Raw genomic sequence first — 23,790 nt, forward strand, 5'->3', positions numbered from 1 at the left:
AATGGCTTGTTACAAATCTCGAAATGCAGCCAGGCGCTTAGATGTAGTAGTTAAAAAGTTAAGTGCTTGAATTTTGTTAACATACGTTTATGACATTCAAATTTTTCAATCAAAACGGTTTGAGAGAAGGAGGCAATTCTAGACTAAGAAACTTGGCGTCATATTTTTTGAACACTTGACAGCAACCAACAAACGACTGCGCTGGCTCGCAAAACGAAACGCAAAGCGAAAGAAAATGGCTACCAGTACGCATGGACTTCAGAAGGGCGAGGCTTTGTGCGCAATTCCCCGGATGAAACTGCTGGTAGGACCTCAAACCTCGAAAAAATTGTCTATCGCTCAGTTCGTGCCAAGTGTGACATCCAAATTAAATAATGACCACTCATACGACTGACGACCATAACAAACTGATTAGTAGTGAAATGTGGTTGCGTAGGAAGCACGTTTCTGAAATTTAAATGAACCCAAGAAGTCCCAGAAACAAACATGTGGATAATGGAGCGTATTTATCCCTTTTCAAGTGTGCTTTCGATTTTTTAGATTTCTTTCAGAAACCTGGCGTTCTGCTAGCACAGAAGTTCTTAGTTTTCGAGTTGATAGACACGTTTCTGTTTATCGCTCAGAAAGACGCGGTGGGAGCGTGTCCATTTATCTTCGGACGCATCATCTGTTCCAATGTTAGCCATATTTCGCATGTTTGAGGAATCATTTTTAAACAACTGTGATTGTGTGTGGCAATGTACTCGTTCTGGAACTTTATCGCCCTCCCCATGGGATTCTTCATAATTGTCTTAGATTTGTTGAAAGAGTGCTGCTTTTTGCAAATGTTTTTGCAAATATAGTTGTGGACAATTTTAATGTCCTCTTTTCAGCTTAAAAACAAGAATGCCAACTTCTAGAAGTTATCCTTGTAATTGGTTGCGAGAATTTTTGCCCAAGCCAGTAGGGTTACAACTCGCTCAAACGCTGTGCTTTACAAACATTCCGAAGGAGGCAATTGCCTAGATCTGGCGTCCTGTGTTCTGATATTAACGGCCATCTACACATATTTGTAGCGCTTCCCATAGACGGCAATTTCCAAAGCATAAAAACTGTTGCGGTGGCTTAGTGGTTAAAGCCGCGGGTTGAATCCCGGCCGTGGCGGTCGTATTTCAGTGGAAGCGAAATTCTAGAGGCCCGTGTACTGTGCAACGTCCGCGCACAGTAAAGAACCCCAGGTGGTTGAAATTTCCGGAGCCCTTCACTAAGCAGTCTCTCATAGCCATAGTCGCTTTCGGACGTTACATCCCGATAAACCATAAAATAAACCGTTTCTACCTAATCATCCAGAAGTAGTGTGGAAGCCACGCATTGCTTTCGACAGAATACCAAGCCTATTGCGCAATACTTGCACCCAATAACAAGGTAGGAACTCTGCTTTTTTTGTTGCTCACATGTGTTACAGCTTAGCCGCTACAGCAGCTCAGAATAGAGGTCGATAGATAAAATGGCTCGCATGCGTACATTATATATCACTCAGTCAGGTTGTCAGCGAAAATAAACAGCGGTTCCTTGCAGTTTTTGTATCAAAATAGCCATGCCGCATAGATATGCGTGGGTGAGCAGGACAGCAATATCAGTAGGGGCGCATATAGCGACGAGCCGTAAGATGCCGCTGGCTACCAGTTCTGAAACAGCTCCTATGGTCTGTATACTGTCGCATAGCTGCGACGTGGGGCGACTCAGTCACCAAACGAAGTAGCCCAAAATACAGCCCTCTATTCGGCAGCAGTGGAGAGCAACCTACTGTTGATGGTTACAAAAAGAGATGTAATCTGTAATTGAGGTCTGAGTGCTCAGGAATGCCTCATATATCACCGAAAAAAAAACAGACAATCCTTCAGTATGAAATATTATTCGCCGAGAGAAACCTATCTTTTTTATGTACAAAGACCAAAAAAAGTCCGCTGAATGTTCAGAAAACTAAACCCCAAAAGTCAAACCCAAATTCGAAAGAATAATTTTTGTTTCGCAGCGTCTCAAGACACGTAGCCAGATCTGGGGCTCTGTCAGTAACACTGGCAGGATTATTTTTTATCGCTTTGCTTAATCGTCAAATTTGTTATTAGAATGATTGCACATTTAGCGTCTGCAGCATTTTTCTCTGCTACTAGCGTTCGTAGCGCGAATTTATGCTCTCTTTAGTTTGTTGACTTAGGTGGATCACTATCCCATTTTGGCAAACTGCCTGCGTCACTTTACTCATCTCTATCTAGGTTAATGAGCTTTTTTCTTTAAATGCTTCAGTTCGATAGCTCTCGCAGATTTATTCATTCACGTTGTGTTCTCTGCGAATACATGCTTTATTAGCAAAGTTCGAAGTTGTCAATACGATAAACATTAATACCCAAATTAGATGCTGCGCAGTAACATGACTTCACCAGGGACAGCAAAAAATATGGGAAGCCGCCCCGCGCTGGCTACAATGAATCATCAAGTTCTCTGAATGCGTCGAGGCAAGCGTAGCTCTAGGGTGCTAAACACCTTTTGTATTCCTTTCATTGCACACCCTGCCTGAATCACTAGAACAAAGGCCCGCCGTGCGGCGAATACCCAAGCTGTGCGACTTGATTGATTCACTCGTGCACCTAAGGTTTACCTAAGGTACGTTGATGGCTGCTACTGCGTGATGAAGACAGAAGCATTGAAAGATTTCACTGTACATCTCCAAAGCTTCGAGCCAGCTATACAATTCACCGTGGAAGGAGAAATCGATGGCCGTCTTCAATTTTTGGATCTGCTTTTCACAAGAGAGTCCTCAAGATTAAATTACAGCGTTTACCGGAAGCCCACACATACCGGCCCTTACCTCAGTTACAGGTTAGTTCACCCAGATTGCCAAAAACGTTCGGTTGTCTCATCGCGCCTCCGACGAATGAAAGTATGTGTTCCAGGCGGGAAGACCAAGCGGCTGAATGGAAGCACACACGACGAGATTTGACGACCTGTGGTTACCCGGTGCACATCATTGACCCCATGCAGAGGAAACTTGAGAGCCCTAGGATGCAGCCAGCCGAAAGTGCCCAAAAGTGCAGGGCACTGCCATACGTCCAGGGCATCAGTGATGCACTTGCGTGTATATTACGCTTCTATGGTGTGCACACTGCTCATGTACCAGTTCAATAACTGAGGAGGCAACTTCTCAATGCCAAGGATGGGCTGATGAAACAAAAATTCCCAGGCGTTGTGCATAAGATTCTATGCGCCGACTGCCCATCAGTATACATCGGCGAAACAGGAGATTATGCACGCAGATTACGTAACCATATGAAAGATGTGAAGAACCGGCGCTCAGAAGAAAATGCGCTTTGCCGAACATTCATTATCTGCTAGCCACAATATCAACCGGCAGAGGCACGCGTGGTCGCCAAAGAGAAAGACAAGAAATCACGGCTCTATCTCCAGTCGCTGATCATTCAAACCACAGCGCATTCCATCAATCGCAATGCAGGAATTTACCACCTATCTACGCCAGATTCCTGGGATTGTATGTGCGCCTTATATAAGAGGCACCATAACAACGTTTTCCCTCATTGTGAACAAGGCTCCAGAGTGGGAGCCGAAACGTCATTCCATTAATGTTTTTGGTCGGTGCGACTTACTGATATCCTCTCCTGCTCGAAGCCTGAAGAACAGCTCAAGCAGAAGGAAAGTGCTCGCAAGACGGCAACGGCCACTGGAGCCCTGGACTGAAGATCTCACCTTCGCCTTCGCGACAAAAGTTTTGCACTCACTCACTCAGGAATGTCAACAGACGTGCTGAGTGCATGCCTCAAACCAACGGTCCGACAATCTATGAAAAGAAGACATCATCCCTGCTCTTGGAGGCACATACAGACCGTCCACACAGAGGTCGGGGCACACACTTTCCACCATATCGAACTATCCCAAGCAGAAAACTACGCATTTCCAAAACTGACATCCACATCGTGAACCCTCCGACCAGTACCCCTTCAGTATACAGTTATTAGCCTATTTAGCATTCATTCGTTCCAAACTGGAATACGCATGCGCTGTTTGGGACCCCTCTCAAAGCAAAATTTAACAAGAAGCAGCACGAAACTGCGCAGCAAGATTCGTCCACTCTGTTCCTCTCATGTAAGTGCCACCGAGCTAAAACGTAATGCTGATCTTACAAAATTAGCAAATCGCCGCACTATGGCAACACTGTGCCTTTTCGTAAGTTTTACTATAATACCATGATCAGTTCGGTTAACAGACCTGCCTACCGCATCTCCAGCCGCACGAACTACGAGACGGCCGTTTACCCTCCTCCTGCCAGTTCATCTGCGCATCTGTCGCGATTTTTTTGTTCTTACAGAAAAGGGCAGGAATGACTTGCCCAACGCCGTCGTATCATCATCCCTCAGATCGTCCATCGGATCAACTATGTGCTAAGAAATTCACTCTTTGATGTAATACCCCTTTAATGGGGCTTTTGAGGTAGTAGTGACTATAAGTAATAATAATAATAATAAAAATAATTACAACTCGAAAGACAGATGCTCGCGCGCTCCGACCAATCTACTCTAAATTTTCGGTGCCTCTGGAGAAATTATCGCCGATCTTTGTCTGAAGCCTGCATGACCTTGAAAACTCAGCTTCGAACCTAAACAGAGACCAAAGCGAAAACCGAGGTGCTAGCGTGGCTAACACGCCTAATTCTCATTTCGTTTAACCACGCTGTTTATTATTAGTACATCCTTTCTCTTCCTTTGCGCCTCAAGCCCCGACTCCTGGGACACTTTCAAGGCGCAAGCGTAGCATGCCTACGAGCTAGCGCATATGCCGGAACTCGTCTTTGCACGCGCGCCAGGAGACGCTAGCGCGACGCTCTGGCGTGGCTGGCGGACACCAATCGGTGGACGCTTTTTCCGCTGCTTTTATTCTTAGCGGTGTGAAAGCGTGAGGGTAGGAGCCAGCCAGCACTAGGCACATGGAGATGCGTGCCTACCTACAAGCATACATGACAAAATTACTTTTTAAATGCAATTACATTGTATTGCTAATTACCGTCATAGAAACTGCTATAATGCCATAACTTACATTTCCGTTACTTTCAAGGAGTAATGGAAATTCCTTTTAAATACTTTTTACTTTTAACACTAAAAAAAGTTCAGTGTACGCACCTCCCATAATCTTTCGGACTTCTCAATTTACTCCATCGCAGGAGCTGCTCAGATTCAACGTGGGCACTGCTTTCAAGATAGTATCCACAATTCTCCATGTTGAACAGCCGTCCTACAGATGCATTTTATGGCAACTCTGTCTTTTCCATAACGAAAACCTTTTCCAGCCTTGGGTAAAACTGGAAAACGGTAAATCTTGTGTGGTATCTGCCAGAAGTCATGTAGCTTTCCGTGTTTCTCGGTCCCAAGTTGGTGGCTAAGTCCGCGTGTACATCGGCATTCGCCTGCGTGTCCAACTCAGCAGTGCTTGCTGGCCCAAGCTTTTCGCGAGCTGCTCCTGATGTTCAGGTGCCCGATCCGGCAGACGAGAGATGAAATCCTCCGATAAAAGGGCACTTGAGCATTCCTAATAAGAGTTATTTCTACAGTAAATAATTACTTTCGCTTCCTAATTAGTGCTATAAAGTAATTCAATACTTGCTACTTACGCGACTAAAAAAATAATTCATTCGGTAGCGAACCATGACGGCCGCGCCTGAATCCTCATAGGCAGATCACTGACGAAGCGCCGATGGAAGACGAAGCGTCGCCGCGCTGCACGAGATCGCTTGGTTTTGGAGTGGCCGTCGGCGCTGCCCGCCGTTCTGCTCGCCGTTTTGTGTCGCCTGCCGTGAACTCTTTCCCCTGATGTATTTGTGCACATACCACCATTCACTGTATTTGCGTGAGCCGTCGTCCACGATGGATACCATATTACCATATACTCCTGACGCCTCCGAGTGGACGCCCCTCTCTGATGTCGCAAAGCATGCGGAGGAATGCCGCAAGTTGGCGCGCTCTTTTACCTCGGATCCCAAGGCCGCCAAAAGCATCGTCACGATAACGATAACAGGCAGCACGTTTTTCCGATAGGATCCCTGGTTTCGCTGTGAGTTCCAGGCACACCACCAGGATTGTCGTCAAATTTCCGTACAGGATACCACGCTCCTTATCGCGTCGTCCAGCAAACATCGCCTGTGAATTAAATCGCGGAGCCGCTTAACCCCTCTCCGGACTTGCGCCATCGCGGCCGAGAAACCGTCCACGTCAGCCGCCTGAAGACCTACTACGACCCGCTCCTCTTGTCCTCGTCAGAGGTCGCCAGGGTGGCTCCTCTTAGTTCCCGGGGCAGTTGTAGCGAACCATGACGGCGGCGCCTGATGCTGCATACGCAGATCACTGACCAAGCGCCGATGAAGACGAGGCACCGATGAAAGATGGTGGTGGTAGTAAACATTTGTTATGTACAATACAAGGAGGTGTTTGGGCCCAGGCCCTATTGGCCCAGGTCCTCACAAATCTGGATGGAGCTCACATTCCGGAGCCCCAGTGGCGTCTAGCGCCGCTCGCTCCCTGGCGACCAAGGTCCGTTGGGACTGTAGGTCATGGCAGCTGAGCAGCGCCGCCTCCCAGACCTCACTAGAAGAATGGGAGACTAGAGATTGCGAATGGTGGGGATTGGAACGATAGGCCCAGACCATATGGAAAACGTCCGAGAACGTCGCTCCTCACAGCCTGCAGCCACCGTCAAATTCTGAATTGAAGTGTTTCAATACTGCCGGGCACAGCATTGCATTTGTAAAAATTTTGAGAAGACGCCGTTCGTCTGCTCTTCGGAGTCCTTTACAGGGTTCCGGAAAGCGACAATGGCTGTCCTTATAATATGCAGTGATGTCTTTGAAAGTAATTAGAGATTGGGTAGGCTCGGAGTAGGCTTCCTGAGGAAGTGTGAGTGCCCGGGGAGAGAGCGCGAAGCGTCACCGCGCTGCACGAGGTCGCTTGGTTTTTGGACTGGCCGTCGGCACTGCCCACCGTTCTGCTCGCTGGTTTGTGTCGCCGGCCATGAACTCTTTCCCCTGATCTATTTGCGCACAAACTCCCGTTCAATTCAATTAAAATTAACGAGAAATGTACTAAAATGTCTGTAAATACATTAAAAGAATTTAATTGCTGCCACGTCTTCTCCTAAGCCTGGCGCAGGGTGGCACTGTGCCCGTGGGAGAGAAATAGTCTCTCGATGTCTTACAGAAAGAAAAAGACCTACCGCAGAAAAATGTATTTCACCGAGTACCATGAAGGGGCCCACATTGATAAATAGAAAAAGAACAACGGGCCCGTCCAGGATTTGAAACCGGGACCACTCGCACCCAAAGCGAGAATCACACCCCTAGACCAACGGGGAACATGTGGTGCAGGTATGAAAACACGCACTTGAGTCGGATATTCAGAAAACCGGTTTTACAATTTTTTTTGTTTTATTCCTCAGCCTCGACTCATCCTTCCATTCACAGAGCCATCCGTTACAGCTCGATGACATTACACAGGCGTTGCGCCTGAAACACCCTGTAGTACGGGGTGTTTCACCTAATATGTTCGGCAATATTTAGAAATACCCTTTTTCAGTTCGATTGTCCCTTTTTTCGACACACCATCGATGGTGGTGTAGTGCATCACAATACAGATAAGACGTGATAGCTGATAGGCTGGTTAACAAATACCGACTTTTTAATTTTTTGCTCGTACTGTTAGTCTATTTATTGTGAGGCGTGTTCGCCACCATAATTTCTTTCCATATCAGTTCTTAGAATTTTAGAAACAAAGTTACCCTCGGCGCTGCGGCCCAACATATTCAGGATGTTCCGACGAGCTGCGTGTACTGGAGAGGTTGCTTTGCCGGCAAGCTTTTCGAAAGCGCATGTGTTTTGGTGCGAAGTATAGGCAAAGTAGGGCGGGTAATGGGAGTGAGGCAGTCCGCACCAAGTCTCACTCAGCGTGTGGAAGAGTTAGCTCTGGGAGCCTCGGCTAGAAGCTTTTGTGCTAAGAGCTCGTGAATATCTAGTGCGATCAAATTATGCTATCAAAAGTAAGAGGAGGGGGGCACCAATTTTACTCCGCCTGGGGGGGTCAAAATTCCTGCATTCAGCCCTGCCGTGGATTCCATTATTACTTAGCGCTCGAAATACGTCAGTGTCTACTAAAATGCGAGGATTACGCCCCGTACACCTACGCGAACAGTTCCCCCTTACGCCGAGCGTTGTAGCAACACACGACTCTCCATGTGCTTCGTGCTGGCTAGGTCCCGTCGTCACACTGATTCCATACCTCCATAAAAACAGCAGCTATGGCAGCTGTAATCAGAGAAAGGACTCGATCCGTAAGCTGCGGTAGCAGCGTCCTCTGATTAGTCTACGCCAGCCACGGTGGCGCGTCCCGCTAGGGTCACCTACACAGAAGAGTTTCGGCAAACGCGCGGCCGCGAAGGCATGCTATGCTTGCGCCTTGAAAGCGTCTCAGGAGTCGAAGCTTGGTGTGCAAAGGAAAGAAAACGACGTACAATCTAGTGTGGTTAGGCCAAATGCGAAATAGATTCGCTAGCACATCGGTTTTTCACTTCGGTTTCGGTTTTGTTGCGAGGCTAGGTTTTGAAAGTCAAGCAGGCTTCAGAAAAAGGTCGACGAAATCGGCGAGCGCATTAAAACAAGCGGTATCTTGTGCTCTGCCTTAAGCGTACGAAACGATGGCGTTATTGGGTTAAAGGCCGTATATATCCTCAATCGATCATTCCCTACTTTACATTCAAAGTTTCCAGGGAATCCTTATACCCCTACTGGCGCAGTGGTGCAACGGTTAAGCAGTGCACTACTACCCTCCGATAGCGGGTCCTGCCACTGGTGGGGCTTCTGAGACCCACGTTGTTCTCGAAGCGACCTCTGAAGACCAGTCATTAAATGATATGTCACTTGCCACGGTGAGTAGTTTGGTCACAATCGGGTGGCAGGTTGTCATGACATCAGAGTGATGTGACCGAGGTGGCCCACCTGCCAACTAGAGGGCCACCTGGGTCAACTTAGCCAGACAGACATTGGCGAAATCGGTGTGTGGGGGTGTTGTGCTAGCACACTAAAAAAACCTGCTTTCATAAAATAACGGGCCCGTCCTGGATTTACACTCGGCATCTCTCGCACTCAAAGCAAGAGTCATGACCCTAGGCCAACAGGCCACTTTTATTTTCTCTGTTGCATGGAAATGGTGCCGAAGAGAAAATATAAGCCTGCTTACGCCATCAAAACACCCATCAGGCCACCATAACCCTGCACGTCCCCACATTCCCAAACTTCAAAAGCCCGGGCGGAACACACATGCATCCACATAGGAGAGCCTGCTAGGTGGCTCTTCCAGGGCAAAATATACTCCCGCGGCAAACCGCACTGCTCCCGAAGCAACTATTTCGAAGATAGTGGTGATTGGGCGTGCTAGAAGATCATGCGCCTCCTCCCGAGACTAAATAGAACCAGCACCACAAGTAGATCACATGGCACAACACAGTTTTTCTCCACAGGCAAAAAACAGATACTGTAGGGTGTGATGTCAATGTCCTTCTTAGTTGTTCGTTCTAATATGTCCCAGAAGAACATGGCATCAATGCACAGAATAAAATAATATTCAATGATCTCTGGTGTATTGCACAGGCGGCAATTCACCGTCCGTGGCACAAATACCTCCTTAGCATGGCAGCGTCGAAGTGTGCACTTTAAAGAAGTTTTTTCCAGAAAAAGAAATTCACATTCCTCTAACACGTTTTAAAATATTGGTCTCAGGGAACCCCAGAAAAGGTTGCCGGCACAACGGCACAGGAAACAAATACTCTGAGTCATTTTCCTTCTGGATAGGCTATATAGGTGGTCTAAAGAAAAGCGCACACTGAGGAAATTGAAGGCGTCAGCAACTTCTGTAAGGAATCTCCCCCCCTCCTCCCCCCCCCCACCGAGTGTGTCCAGTCGCTGCGAATAGGGACCGCAAATGAGCACTAAGGTGCCTAATAAGCGCAGCTACTAAACAAGATTGGTTTGCCGATTTGAAAAAGAAAAACTTGAAACAAGCTGATGAAATAATAAGTGAACATGGCCACTAAGAGCGCCATACGAAGGTGGCAAATATTCTGTGAATTACCTGCAATTTCATCCTCGCACTGTGGCGATGAGAACCTGCAGCACATAGGCAAGTTTCAACTAAAAAAATGGCCACACGCGGCACGCAAGCACTCAACCTGCATATAAACGCGCACCTCTGTAAGAACTCCGAATCTGATATTAACCCCCGTATGCAGAAATGTAACTTGTAACTTGGCTCGAACTTAACTTCCATCGGTCTCAAGTGAGCTCCATCGTGTTTCATAAACCAAACTCGGCTTGAAGTGCGACTTGCAACCGGCTTGGCTCGATCCTAGTTCGGTCCAACTTCAAGTCGGCTGAGGAGCTTGCTTGAAGCTGACTTCGTTGTATTTTCCAACATGGCCACCTACCGATCGGACGTCGCGCGGAGGGTAGCTGCGTTCGAGTTCGATTGCCACGCCATGGACGTAGTATTTTCTGAGGCCCATTCGTTGCCGAAGATTCCACGGCCAGCGTTACGAGATCGGGGGAACCCCATGGAGCCCTACGACGACGAGCAGTTCCTCGCCCGCTATCGGTTCTCCAAGAACGCCGTGCGGGAGCTGCTCACCGTGTTGCCCCTGCGTGAAAGTTCCGACAACAGGGGACAGCCTGTTCCTCCGATGCTGCAGCTACTCCTGGCTTTGAGGTTTTATGGGGCTGGTACTTTCCAAACCGTCACCGGGGATCTGGTGCGGATTTCGCAGCCCACGGTGTGCCACGCAGTTGGCAAGGTCACCTTGCTGATTGCCAAGCACCGGCGCCCGATGCTGGTGCAGTTTCTAGCCGTCTCGCAGTTTGAAAAGCTGATGCGGGACTTTTATGAGATCAGTGAATTCCCTGGTGTGACCGGCTGCATAAATTGCACGCATGTCCGCATCAACAGCCCGGGTGGTGCAGATGCGGAAGTCTACCGAAACCGCAAAGGCTATTTCTCCGTCAATGTGCAGGTGAGCAATGAAAATTGAAATTCTCTGAACAGTTACCACTGTTCAGCTCATGCGTATTCGTTCGCGTCGTGTACGTGCTGTAATTTTATTTATTTCCCCGCGGTGCTACGAACGTACAGTCACAAGATTACTTGCCCGAAAGACGCGGGTTCGATCCCTGCCGCGGCGTTCACTATTCGATGGAGGCGAAATGCTGGAGGCCTGTGTACTGTTCGACGTCGTTGCACGCTGAAGAACGCCAGGTGGTAGAAATTTCCGGAGCCTTTCACTACGCCGTCCCACATAGCGAAATGTGTCTCTTCGGAATATGCGATCGAGGCCCAGCATTTTGTTTTAGTACTGCTTTATAATGTAGCTTTGTACTCCATGAAGAGTGTAGCTTCGTTCTCCATGCTCCTTGAAGAGTAGCACTACATTCTAGGCGCTATATTACCACGCAATCACTGTGCAAATTCACCGCAAGGAAGGTTAGTTAATGTTTCCAATGACAGTGCATGACAAAGTTGACAAAGCTTGACCACACTTTCGAGCTGTGGCATTAAATCAACGCAGTATTCCTTTATACGTGCAGGTACCAAAAAGCCCACATAAAGACACGGAATGTGGTCGAAAGGACATTTGGTGTCCGGAAGCGCCGCTTCCCTTGTCTGGATATGGGGCTCCCGTACAAGCCGAAACAAGCTGCAGTGATCATCACAGCGAGTGCAGCCCTGCAGAACTTTGCATGTTTGATGAAGGAGTCACAGCCTCCTATTGAAAGCGCTCCCATCCAGGACGCTCCACCGGCTCGCACCAGCACGACAGCAGCGAGGCGGCCAGAGCACCTGCCACCAGTTGATGCTGTCAGCGACAGCTTGTCGGGAATGCAGGCACGACGGGTGCTCATCCAGAAGAGCTTCACATAGGTAAGAAATGCAGTCCTCAACACTGTCCCATGCATTTTGAATAAAGCGTGTTTATAATGCGCACTTGCTCATGCTACCCGTATCCCAACTTTTGTGCAGGAACTAAAGAAATGTTAGAGCAATGGGAACGACTAGCAGCAGTTCAAGCGGCGGGACGAAGAGGTCGACGAAGTGCAGCTGGGGATCCTGAGTGACTCCTGAGAGTGTGCTCATCATGACGCTCTCTGATCTACGACCGCAGACCTTCACTGCGAATACATCCCTTTTGCACTAGAATTTTTTCTCAGCTTCGGAAACTTTTAAGTTGCGAGCTTGTTGCATTAACAAACTGCTACTCTTCCACTTCTAGGTTTTGCATTTCTTGCTATAGTGTTCTATTTCAAATGCTATTTTTCAAGAACGCTGTATTGATCTTGCAGGCGGCGAATACCAGAAAATTTCTTGTTGACCCAGCTGCTGAGGGTCTTAATGGCGCTCAGTTCATTTGTTTAAGAGCTGCTGCCTTGGCGGCTTTGCTTACACGCATGTGAAAAATTACCAGATTTGGTAAAGTACAACAGTTAGGCCTTAGGTGGAGCAGTCGCAGGGCTTGTGCACCTTTCCACCGAGCAAACATTTGTGTGGCTGCTTTGGTAGCGGCATGGAATTCAGGTTCCTCACAGCAAGTAGTTCTGCTACTTCGTCTTTCCTACTTTCACCCGGCTTGCACTTCAAGCTTGGGCTCTTGCATGTCTTCCATGTGTTGAGTATAAATTTGTTTTTATGTCACAATTGTAATGACAAAGAAGTGCCCATGTGGCAGCGGGACTGCTCTCGGCAAGCGCGTGCTTCGGGTTGGTGCTGCTGGAACCGTTGACTGTCTGTGAACGCTGTTCTGCGCTTTGTACTTTCTGCCCGGAAAACCCATTGCACAATCATTAATTTCAAATATCCCTTTTACAACAAAACGAGACGTTCCCAATTGCCTACAATGATGAAATTCCAGATCACTGCGAAGTTTTGTTTTCTGGCTTGCCAACAGAGGTGTGTTATGAATCAGGTATTAAATTTCTCACTTTTTTGGCTGTATTGAGGTAAAAAAAAACATGAGTGTATTCTTTTCATTTGGTTTGCTTTCAAGATGGTGTAGAACGGTCGAACCTTCAGCTGTCACACTGGAGCCTTCTTTTCAAGGAACGATGCTCGAGTGGTTTGTTGTGCATTGTCGCTCTCTCCCGTCTCTGTTCAAAGTGGGAGTTGGTTGTTGTCATAGTATGGTGCAAAAGGTCGATTCTTTAGGTCTGAAATGGGCTTCCTGACATGATCCACATGCCTCGTCCAGCTCAATCTCTTACAACAAACTTGCATAACGGGCAGTAACTGGCACAGAGAAAGAAGCGAAAGAAGCAGCATATGTGCGGAGAGGATTCCAGGCATTGTTGTGTCATGGTGAAACATACCAACCTACAGTGTGTGACCTGTGAGCATTTTTAATTTCCAAGTGTAAAGGTCATGGTCGTACATAGAACTCCTGTAACTGTTGCTAAGGCTACACAATCTGTCTGCGAGCAGTTGCACTCAATATTCATTGTCCTCGAGCCAAATGCACCTGGTGTTTGTTAGGTGCCTTGCTTTGCATGGCTGAATACAAACCCTAGATCATAAAGTGCAATTAGTCGAGATCATTGTGTGCGGGCACTACTGATGTTTGGGAGCGCCTTGCTGCCGCAGTCATGGTGGACCACTGAAAGATAATTTATGACCCCAGTAGTGTTTGCAACGTTTTGTTTTGTGGGTTCAATGAATGGTTTGTGATATGACTAGGTAGCTACTTCTAGCTCGCAAGTGTTGTTGTGAAATCTTTTACATGCAAACACTTGGACTAGCGGTTCTTTTGATTTGTACATGCAGTTACTGGTTGGCTGTCACAGCTTAAATCTGTCTTTGCAATTCAGCCGGCCTTCTTGGAACTGTGCTGATTCCACTCATCGAGAACTGGCATGTTTTGAAATTGTTACATGGTTTGGCGGGGTTCGAAATAGCAGAACGTGGGTGCCATCAGCAAGTGTTTTTTTGATGCATGCTTCTTTATAGTCTTTTTTTGTCATGCCTAGTGCGGCTTGTCACAGGAATGTGGTGGCCATATTTTTGAAGCAACAGATTACTTCAGCAAAGCGGGAGGCTGTGGCATTGCATTGACTCAAGCTATGGGCCCACCTTGTAGACAGCATAGGAGGAATCGCATTTTTTAAGGGTTTCGGTTCTTGAGTAGGAGGCACTAGCTGCGAGGGTTTAGGTTAGATGAGACAGCAAAGATAATAGGAGTAGAGAGCGGTGTTGGCCTTTGAGCATTTATGTGGTGTTGACTTGCGTGAGCCAATATTGTTGAATTTTTATACATGGAAACTTTAACAATGTGGCCTGCAATTTTCTCTACTGGTTGGTTTTGCAAGCAATGCCAGGGGAGGTTTTTCCTTCCTAGAGCAGCCATATTTGTAGCATACAGCAATGCGTATTTCTATGAATAAATTGCTGTTTGCATCCAAAGATCCATATAGCCATAGCAGCATAAGTACCACGCAACCATCCTACCTGCCTCCTGCTATGCGATAGCTTGTCAGACTTGCATGCAAGGTGGTGACGGGGCTGTATGTCTGTTCCCACCGAGTCATGTGCTTAAAACGGTACATGTGCAAATGAAGTGTAGTTATGTGGATTTGCCACATAATATTTGTGCAAGCATTCACACAGCATTCCAGTTTCATTCAGTCATAGGCACCGTTTATTCTGGTGCCTCTCGCAGCCTACGAAGCTGTTCAAGTTTGATTTGTTTTTCAATTTCTAAGATTTCCAATTCCAATCTTTTTTTTCTGGATATCAAGGAGTTTTTTCTCCTGCCGCTCTTGCAGAATACTATTGCGGTCCTCTCGCATCAGCTGCAGACGCAGTCCATGCTCTTCGCGCAGTAAGGCCGCTCTATAGTCGTTCTCATCTGCCAGAGACCTTTCTAAAAGGGCCATCCGCCCTCTTGGAGCCCTGCCAGCGTCACCGGTGGCCACTGCTTCAGCAGTAGTGGGACCAGCGGCAGCTCCAGAAGCAACTGTAGCACTGCTGCAGCCTGCTGCAGCTGTGCTGGAAGCATCAGCAGGTTGCACAGCAGGAAAAAAGAGATTGCTCTCCTGCTCAATTGCTTCTGGAGTTGCCCCACTCTTACCAACAGCAGCCGCTGGTGACTGCGGCTCATCCACTAGCGGAGGTTCCCAGTCGTCTTCTGTAATAAAGAAAAGGTAAAAATTAGTTGGACAAATCTAAGCTTACAACACATTAGCTGTCTGCCTCAACAGCACAGATTGTTGGGTTAATTGGTGAAGAGACATTATAACGAAAGCTTTATAATGTTCTTATATAAGGCACCACTTGCCCTTCTCGGCGCCAAATAGCTGCCGTTGTTTCTGGGGGCCCCAGTTTAGTCATTCTGTTTTGTTCTGCCATATTCCTCACCTTTCACTCTGAATTATGCCTGATGACCTCACTTTATTTTTTTCTGCTGATACAGTAGTGATAGTCACCCAGGCCCCGAGTTTTACACATGTGGTTATCCTCTAACTCTGCACCTGCAGCTTTTTTGCTCATTCAATGGGTTTCTTTTCAATTTTAGTATATTTGCTAGTTTGTACTCATGCGTGTCCTCTGGCCCAGGGAGCCAGTTATACGCCCTTCCTTTCTTCAAAATCATCAGCGTCTAGAACTTTGTCAATGCCAATGAACGCCGACAGCTTTCACTTTGTATATCCTGGAGTAGCTGAGCTAATCCACTTTCATTTTTTTTGCAAAGGTTTCCTTGTAATGCCTGCCTGCTTGCTTCGCCGCATATATGCGACACAAATGCCAAGGTGAGGCATACAAGAAAGGTGACAAATACTGCAGCCTGAGCCTGAGGGCTACAGAAAACATGCGCTTCGAGTGAAACCTCTGCATTGCAAAACTAACAATTTCCTTGAAACTAGCAGCCAAATTCGAAAAGGCTTTGAGCACTACACATAGGCAAGCTACACCATTATTCACAACAAGAATGTTGTTACCTTATCCCTGGAGCACCATCATGTACAAGTACACAGAAATATGAAAATTTATGTGAAGGAGTGCATGCATAATGAAACTGCATTAAAGTTGGCATTCGTTTAAAGTGAGGCAGGAATGGCAAACAAGACTCAAAAACATCATCAGGAGAGAATGTCATAATGAATGCAGTTCAGGTTGCAGCACTGAATGCTTGCTCCCTCGGTGTCCGACGGTTAACCAACTCCTCGCCTTCCGCTACAGGAACACAGCATACCACTCACATGAATATAAGCCGTCAAGTCAAAATGCCTTCACAGTGCTGTCCAACAACATGCAGCTTGGAGCAGGTCATCCTTTCGCACTGTCAACCAATGCAGCCTTTATCTGCACAAACATTCAGCCAACCACATGTAGAGCAGCTTTCCACAGTGTTGTATTAAATGAGATTTTTATAATTTGTTGTAGATGAACGGCACAGTCCTCATAGCAGGTTCAAGGCAATAAAAAACATTGAAACAGCGTCAATTGACAGTACACGCTGCCGTTGTCATCAAAGGAATATAAAGAGAGGAGTGCTGTTTTTCTACAACATGCAAAGTGCTTTCTTTACCTGCATAATGGAATTCTTCATTGCCTGCTCCATCCACCATTGGCTGCAACAATCTTATAACAGGCAAACTTGCCACTGGTGGCAGGTCGATGCCTCCATCAGAGTCAGTCTGGTTGCCTACCCTGGTCATTATGTGGCTGGCAACAGCAATGACTTGCTCACTTTGAGCGCTCACAGTGCATTGAGCTGACCCTCCTCCTGAAAAAAGACACCGCACACAGTGAAGCTACTCTTAATTTATAGACAATGCGCCATTAAAATATTTTGTTCATGAAGTGCCACACAAAAGCAACCAAAGGCACACCAATGCATGCAACTGTGTGTTGTTTTCGCTACGTTTTTGTGCCACCCGTCCCAGCAGTGCCAGGAACGAGTAAAGGTAGGTAGCTTTATGTACAGCCTTCCGGATATTCAATAGTACCAAACAACTGTCAATAGCGCGGCAAGTTTCCTCATGAACATGAAGGTCGCCAGTGTAGACACCATCTGGTCTACGGTGCACCCAATATGGCTTCGCGGCGCGATAGTATGCGAATGGTACCAACTCCGAGCAAAATCGTCCGTTGTCAGTTCGCTGCTGGCCAGGCGCGAGCCCTCCGTCCCGCTGCACTGCCCGCTCATCATAGTCTTCTATGCAGCAGAAATCGCATGCCTTCGTACTGGCTTGAATGTAGCAAACATTCTCTGTAGTTTTTAAAAATTACGGAGGCTGTACAGGATACTGCTTGGGCATTATTTACACGATTAACGCAGGCTGCATTCATCTGCGTTTGTAAATAAAGCAGAGTACACTGCACCGAAACGTTATTACGTGCCCATTTACGTGTTATCACACTGTTCCTAAAAAACTATGCATTCCAGTACACGTTGCCTACGCCGACCGAAGTAGAATAATCATGCCCTTATCCATGGCATACAAAGCATGCAGGAACAAACATTTGTAAACGGCCTGCAAGCCGCGCTCACCTGTCTTGTGGCGATCTCTCTTTTTCCTCGCGTCCTCTTCCTTCGACTTTTGTTTAGGTTGGCCCAGCATTTCTTGAGCTGATTGGGGTCACGTCGGGTCACCCCGTGATTGCTGTTAAACATCCCGGCAATTTCCTTCCAAGCGGCGTTTTTTTTTTTGCCAGCGACGACACATCGGTTTTTTTGCACTCTAATATATGCCGACGTGCGTTAACAAAACACAATAACAATTCCTTTTCCTCGAACGTGAACTGAGGCGCTGGTCTCCGCTGGGAGCAGGAAAAGCATGGAAAAAACTGGCTATGGCTCAACTAGGATTGGCTCAATGTGGAGTACGTTGCCAGCCAAAAACGTCAATCAAGTGGAAGCAGCGGGTAGCACTGAAATGTAGTTTTTATTGTTAGCAATTTTATGCAGGTCACTCACACCTAGTGCCTGTTTATGACTGCTGAACGAGATGCGTTGTTTTATAGGAGCAAAATGGGCATTATTATAATAGATTGTTCAATACTCTCATCCCCAGACGAGCAATGCGCCCTCGCTTTCAAGCACGCGCTTAACTTGACGAAGCAAGTCAGGTTGAGCATCTATGAAACACGAAACCCAACTTGGCCGTTCTGAAGCCGCCTTGGTGCTTCGACTCGACTTGCCGAAGTTGAGTCGAAGCGCGAGCCAAGTTACATTTCTGCATTCGGGGGTAAAACCCGGTCTAGCCAGTGGTAGCAGTGGAGAGAAGCAAAGTTTTTTTTTTATCAATGCGCAATTCAAGTTCACACGTACAAATAGAGCCAGTTATGTGCCTTTCCTTTCATCAAGAATAAGAGAATATTTACACCGTAAATCATATTGGGCAGTCTATTTCCCATATAGCCTAAGTCGCAGCTTACACCACGGTGCTAGAAGTCGTCTAGGCGCTCCGCTTGATCTGAAAAAAAAGGAAAGACGCATAACTGGCTCACTTTGTCAGTGGACACATCAACTGCGCCGTGATAGAGTGAGGGAGTGAAAAATGACACCGAGTATTTCTCCCGGCAAAAGTGAGGCCGTCTTCGGAGCTGTGCCGATCAGTTTAAGCTGTTCTTCAGTCTTCGGGCAAGACAGCCCAGCCTCCCATTGCTGCAGTGCTGGTCTATTGTTTTTTGAAGGTGCCTCTGTGTTTTTTTTACTGGCCCATGTAAAGTGGTAAAGCGTATCTTTTTCCCCACAGTCATGAGTAGAGAGCAGTCGGTTGCTAGCGACAAATACAGACTAATACATACCGCAATTGGAGTCTACCCAGAAAACATATCCAACAACTTATGACAATAAATGCCCAATCTGAAGGAAACATCCAACTTCGTGAGTTAAAAACACGAACGCCGACTACAGGCTTGCTCCCACCTAGCGTTCGTGTTTTTCTCTTACGGCGTGGTTAAGGCGTCCACCAGGAAAGTGAGCCAATTATGCGCCTTTATTTCCTCAAATCCAGCGGACGTTCTAGAACACATTATGCACCGTGGTCTAAACTGCAAATAATGCTAGAGTGGGAACTAGTCTAGTGTGCTTCGAACAGGCGGGCTCTGGACTGTGCCGGGAAGGAAGAATTGAAAGAGGCAGTTCATGATGCAGAACAACGCTATGAATCAGGCGTGCGTCCTTTGTGCGCAGCGCTTTCTTGTTGCGTCCTGCATAAGCTCCCACACACTACTCTTGTATGCCAAAGGCCATCAGTCGGAGAGTCGTGGAGAGTTCAATGGACCTTCACGAAAGTTATATGACGTGAAATAAATGCCATTAACATCTTGTCAGCGAAGGACACGTAACGGCACATACACAAAGGTATACTAAACACCTAACACGCGTACTATAAATCCCTAAGCTTACGGTATACAAGGAAATTCTAATAAAGCGAATGACTCACGTATTGAGAGCTCTGCTGCCGAAACCGACCAAGGCTACTCCTTTTATCGAACATTTGGGGGTTTTACTTGTGCCGATACTAAACAAAATTTTCAAAAATGTGCACGCGAATCGCCTAGTTACCTCCCTGAAAAACTGTTTATTTCATTATCTCAACAGGAGATTCCAACAAAAGTTGAGCACTCATGATTTTATATTGGTGTTACAACTACTGCACATTATCAAGAGGGTCAGTAATAAACAGCACCATCTCGGCATACCGGTAGTGCCGAATATGAAGCCGACCATTGGTATCCTCATCTAAGAAGCCATTATTTCGGCAAGCATGTTCTTAGAAAAGGAAGCTCCCGTTCCAAAAGCTCTCCCAGGGTATCAGCAACTGGAAACACGGTCTGGCGGCGATATTGTAATTTCACAGAACCGATAGTAATGAACGGTAGTAAGGAGCCGTTGCTGCGGTGGAGATGGTGACGTCAGAGGTAACAACATTGATGGATGAATAATACTAAATTTTCTCGAGATATGCAACTTCACTCTACTACCTCGATTTTAATACTGCGTGAAAACAGCCTAAATACAATTAGCAGCTCAGAATTTACAACTTTGGTTAGTGATAAGACTGATCAGCACGGAAGCAACTTGTAACCACATAGATGGGCTCCATTACTTGAGAGAGCCGACGATTCTTCCATCGAAGATAATATTCTCCGATAGGAACAAAAAAAAATTTTTTTTAAGCACGCCAACTTCTCTGAATTTTCATCAAAAAGAAACGCAAAGTCCAACCTCTAATTAGAACACTTTCAGTTTTACAATGTTTGAAGGCAAATTAGCCGACCATGGGGCACCGCAAGCATAACGAGAGCTGGTTTATGCGGTTTGCTTAATCGTCAGGTTTGTTATTGTAATGACTGCACTTTTAACCTCTGTGTCATTTTTAGTTATTGCTAAAGTTCGTCGCCTGCCCTTATGTTTTGTTTATTTTTTTGCCTAATATATGTTAATACCCAACGTTTCCAAATTGCCTGCTTCAGTTTCGCCATTACTATGTTCATCAAAATGTTTTTATTGCAGCATTTTGATCAACCTTTCTGAGCTTTTCATTCAGGTTACATTTATGTGTGCGAATATATGTTTAATAAGCAGGATTTGCACTTTTCAATATGGTGAGCATTAGTACCAAAAGGAGAAATGGCGCGCAGGAATCTGACTTCGCCAAGGGCAGCAAAGTTATGTAAAAACAGCTGCCCGTTGAATACTATGATCGATCAAGCACTCGGAACCGTAAAGGCAAGACTCGCTCTTGGGTGCAAATATCTTTCTGGACTTTGCAGAATGAACATGGATTAAGAAAAAAGGAGCGGGCCCGTCCGGGATTTGAACCCGGGACCTCTCGCACCCAAAGCGAGAATCATACCCCTAGACCAACGGTCCACGAGTTTTGCAGGTTTAGAAACACGTACTTCAGTAAGATATCAAGAAATCCGGTTTTATTTGTTTCGGTTCTGTTCCTCACCCGAGAGCCATCTTCGTATTCACGCAGCCCTCCGCTACAGCTAGTTAAAATTCCTTTGGCGTTGCGTCTGTTTTTTCAGACCGTGCTATTCAGGCGGTCTTCATTTTTTTTTTGCAGGATCTCGCAACCATTACATCGGACATGGAATGTCATAAGGATGTGAGAAAGCAAGGCGTAGAAGAATACAAGTACAAAGTTATTTAAACTGCATGCGTAAGTAAGGGGGAGCGCACACTGCGCCTCGCTCACGAGATACAGAGACATTCTGAGTGAATGCCTGAGAACAATTAACGGGCCAAACAATCTACGAAAAGAAAACCTGGCGCCTCCTCTGGGAGGCACGGCGGTGTAAAGAGCGAAAGCGCGTGTTCATAGACAGGGAGGGAACACTGCTCCCCCATTACAAATTATCGCAACTGCAAAAGTGCAGGTGCTTCAAAGGCTAAGGTCACAGGTGCAGTATGGGTGCAAAGTGTAATATGAAATACGGCTGTTCGCATATTCAGACAAATCGACTCTAAATTATCAGCGCCAGTAGTAAAATAATCCGCATTCTCGTTGCTGCGGTCTTAAATGATGCGCTCTGGCGAAAGGATCCGAAAGGCGGAGCGCGATCTGCGCCCATGACGTGGTCACTATGACGCGGTTTTGCGCCGCGCGTCTGTTTCCATTATTAATTAGGGGTGACGTCGTGCTTTCGGTTTCTGCGGCGATGGACGTGGCGGCTGAGTGACGTCATACCTGTCACGTGGTTTCGCCACGGTTCAAGGTCGAAGTCGCGCACACGGCGAAGAAGCTACTAAGGGAAGCAGTTAAAGCTTTCACTTTTAAACAAAGATCAAAGGTGAATTAGTGCAACACCATGTTGAACCACAAATGGTAAGGGCTTGTAGCGAAACTTGACCTCTGGCTCACTTGAATGTCAACCAGCAACGCATGGAGAAATTGGCTTTACCCAGTGTAGTGGAGCTTTCGCTTCAAAACTCTATGGGCCCCGCTGCACGCTGTCAAAAGGTTGCCAGGTTCGTTGCTTTAAGGAATTCACTCAGAACGTCCCTCTCTTTCCCGAGTAAGGCCTGTTGCATTCTCCACCTTGCGCGTGCCAATTTGAATATCTTTGTATCTGTTTATTTCTACAGCTTACTTCGACATCTTTATGGCATTCCTTGTGAGATGCAACGTTTTTGAAATTATTAAAACATGCAAGTTCCCTGAACAGTATAGTGCCATAAAACAAACACAACGCCTGTAGAATTTCGACTAGCTGTAGCGCAAGGCTGTTGATTACAAAGATGACTCTCGGCTCAAGAATTAGACCAAAAGAAATCGTGAAACCGGATTGTTGGATATCTTACGGGAATGTGTGAATTTATGTCGACAAAACACGTGGCCCGTTGGTCTAGGGGTATGATTCTCGCTTTGGGTGCGAGAGCTCCCAGGTTCAAATCCCAGACGGGCCCTTTTATAGCGATAGCTACATTACGGTAGCAGTTCGAGCCTTCAGCGTGGCGGCGCGCAACCCTGTAGCTGTACCACCAAGCTGTCACGTGGCTGATCACGTGGTTCGTCACGTGACCAAGTTTTACTCGACCAGCTTTAGCTATCGCGTCACTCCAGGTTTAATCAGAGGTAAACCACCGCCGATTTTTTTTTTGGACAGCCATGCTCATTTTGCAGTGTTTGTGCTGGCCGGAGGTCGAATCCAGAAAGATTTTCGCACTTATACAGCTAAGTGCGGCTCTTGCAACCACGGATTCTAAGTGCTTGATCAATCATGATATCTAACGCAGGGCGGTTTCATACAATTTTGCGGCCCCTGGCGAAGTCACGCTGCAGCTCGCCGTTTCCTATAGTTGGTATTACTACTCATCATATTGCCACACTACTAACTCCTCTAGTGGCGCCATACCGCGGCTGAATTGCATTTCCTGGCAGTTGGCAAGCCTTGAGCCATCTCGGGACTAGATGCTTTGTCTTCTTCATCTCTCGTGCTGCCTGCTGCCTTGCGCGTCCCAACGTCTTGCGCGTATATGTAAAGCAAGTAAACCAGCACTGCTTACGTCAACCGTTTCTCGGTGACATATTTGAGGGAAAAGCTGGGTAACGGCCCATGTACGCTGACCTCGAGGACACCTTTGACGTCAGTTCTCAACGCGTGGCTACAACACCAGTCCACAAGGCGAGCCCCCGCCTGCTTGGCCTACAGTACGATTTCGGCCAACTGACAGCGCCGGTAAGGACCATGACATCCACCGCGTCTAGCCAGACAACTCAGCATTCCGGGAGTTCCCCGCCATTCGTCCTTCGCGCACCTCGGTCACCGCCACCGTTCCACGGGGACAGGTTCGAGGACTTCGAAGACTGGTTGGCCAGCTTTGACAGAGTGGCGGGTTTCAATGAGTGGGACGGCGAGCGCAAGCTGCGCAACGTCTACTTGCGCTGCAGGACTCGGCCAAAACTTGGTTTGATAACCACGAAGCTTCCTTTACCACCTGGGAGGCTTTTCTTCGAGACCAGCTAGCGACATTTACCAGCAGCGAAAGAAAAGAGAAAGCTGAAATCGCCCTGCGCTCGAGATCACAGTAGCCGAACGAGAGCGTCGCGATGTTCATAGAGGACATGACGCGACTGTTCAGTCGGGCCGACCCTGCTGTGCCCGAAGCCCAGAAGGTACACCACTTAATGCGTGGCGTAAAAGAGCAGCTGTTTGCCGGACAGGTCCGTGACCCGCCACGAACAGTGTCCGACTTCACCAAGGAGGCAGT

At 47.1% G+C, this 23,790-nt stretch overlaps 2 long non-coding RNA genes and 1 other non-coding gene across 3 annotated transcripts in view; all 3 read right to left on the bottom strand.

Annotated features, from left to right (window-relative positions):
• Positions 1 to 23,790, bottom strand: part of LOC144098751 (uncharacterized) — a 389,833-nt gene that overhangs the window by 61,917 nt on the left and 304,126 nt on the right. The window lies entirely within an intron of this gene.
• On the bottom strand, positions 16,368 to 17,900 carry LOC144098740 (uncharacterized). Its single transcript, XR_013307235.1, has 3 exons — positions 17,611 to 17,900; positions 16,645 to 16,842; positions 16,368 to 16,418 (listed from the first exon to the last, which is right to left on the bottom strand). It is a non-coding gene; the product is annotated as an uncharacterized LOC144098740 (long non-coding RNA).
• Positions 20,872 to 20,943, bottom strand: TRNAP-UGG (transfer RNA proline (anticodon UGG)). The gene has a single exon. It is a non-coding gene; the product is annotated as a tRNA-Pro (tRNA).

Source organism: Amblyomma americanum, chromosome 1 (genome assembly GCF_052857255.1).
Source record: "Amblyomma americanum isolate KBUSLIRL-KWMA chromosome 1, ASM5285725v1, whole genome shotgun sequence".
Taxonomy (NCBI): Eukaryota; Metazoa; Arthropoda; class Arachnida; order Ixodida; family Ixodidae; genus Amblyomma; species Amblyomma americanum.